Below are 1,321 nucleotides of genomic sequence, written 5' to 3'. Positions count from 1 at the left end.
TGATCATCATCCGTTATGTGAAATAAAAATTGAACCCAAATGAGTTTAGAACCAGATGAAAATCCTTACATTGGCAACAACCTGAAATTGGTATAAAATCTCTGATCAAAACTCCAGTACACAAAGAAAACAATCAAAATGAATGGAAAATACGACACCTTAAAAAGATAGGATTGTTGCAAGATATTCCTCGTCTACAGCAGAGGAAATAATAAGAAGAAAAAAATGTGGCTGCTGGGATTCGAGCCCAGGTCTCCACGGCCACAACGTGGAATTCTCACCACTAAACTACAGCCACAAGATGCTTAAGCAACGTGGATTAAATAATTATGTACAAAATTAGTAATCAATCAGAAATTGTTGTTTCCTTTGTTGGTTTTCCACCCGCCGATGCCTGGTAACCGCTTGGAACTGATTAATCCGGATTCACGTCGAAAAGTCTTACTTTGAGGGGTAAACTGCTCGTCTGCTTTTTGCCAAAGGCGAAACCGCTAATTAAGGACGACTTTCAAGTGGAACATATTGACTAAGAAAAGCTTCTTAGTTTTATGTAAGTATGATTTTGTATTACAAGGATCACAACGGACTTAAAATTTTCGAGTCCATTGCAAGTCTAACGGGATAACCATTATATCTCTACTATAATGTGATATGTAACATATTTAATTATTTAATATTTCTATGTATATTATAGAATATTAAAAAGCAAACTGAATTTATACTATAACATCATATTATCTATCTTCTTTGATATACTATAGATGAGTTTAAATTCACCAGTTCTATATTCTTTTAGGTTTATTATATCAAACGGCTATCTTCAAAATGCAAGCAAAAAAACTAGAAAGTAGATGAACCTGGATATTAAATTAGAATATATATGCCCTTCGGTTGATGTGTAAATTTAACCTAGTTATATTTAGTTGCAATGACAAAGACTAATTTCTTAACAATCTATTATTGCAAGCGTGGGATTAAATATGTGCTAACTAATTCAGAGGGAGTAGAAATTATGAGCGCACCAACTATATTGATCGAGATGTTTCAACATTAATTAGTTAAGAAAATTATTAGAAAATCTCTCTAAGAGGGAGAAAATAAGAAGTAGGCCGATATTACATATTGAGTAATTTAATATTTCCTTTTCACAATAATAAAAAAAATAAAAATCTAATATTTACTCGTTTAGTCAATATTATTCAAGGATTATTTCCAATACTTTTAGAATGCCATTAATATGTATTTTTATATATACTGTGAGATTGATATTGTTTTCTTAAAATGTACCAAACGAACAACGTAGACTAAATTGAGTACCAAT

The 1,321-nt window shown here is 31.2% G+C and overlaps 1 non-coding gene across 1 annotated transcript; it reads right to left on the bottom strand.

Moving 5' to 3' along the window:
* TRNAH-GUG lies at positions 227-298 on the bottom strand. Its single transcript has one exon. It is a non-coding gene; the product is annotated as a tRNA-His (tRNA).

The sequence above is a fragment of the Nicotiana attenuata genome, chromosome 12 (assembly GCF_001879085.1).
Source record: "Nicotiana attenuata strain UT chromosome 12, NIATTr2, whole genome shotgun sequence".
In the NCBI taxonomy this organism is placed as follows: Eukaryota; Viridiplantae; Streptophyta; class Magnoliopsida; order Solanales; family Solanaceae; genus Nicotiana; species Nicotiana attenuata.
The sequence above is the reverse complement of the archived record's forward strand: the minus strand, read 5'-3'. Positions and strand labels throughout refer to the sequence as shown.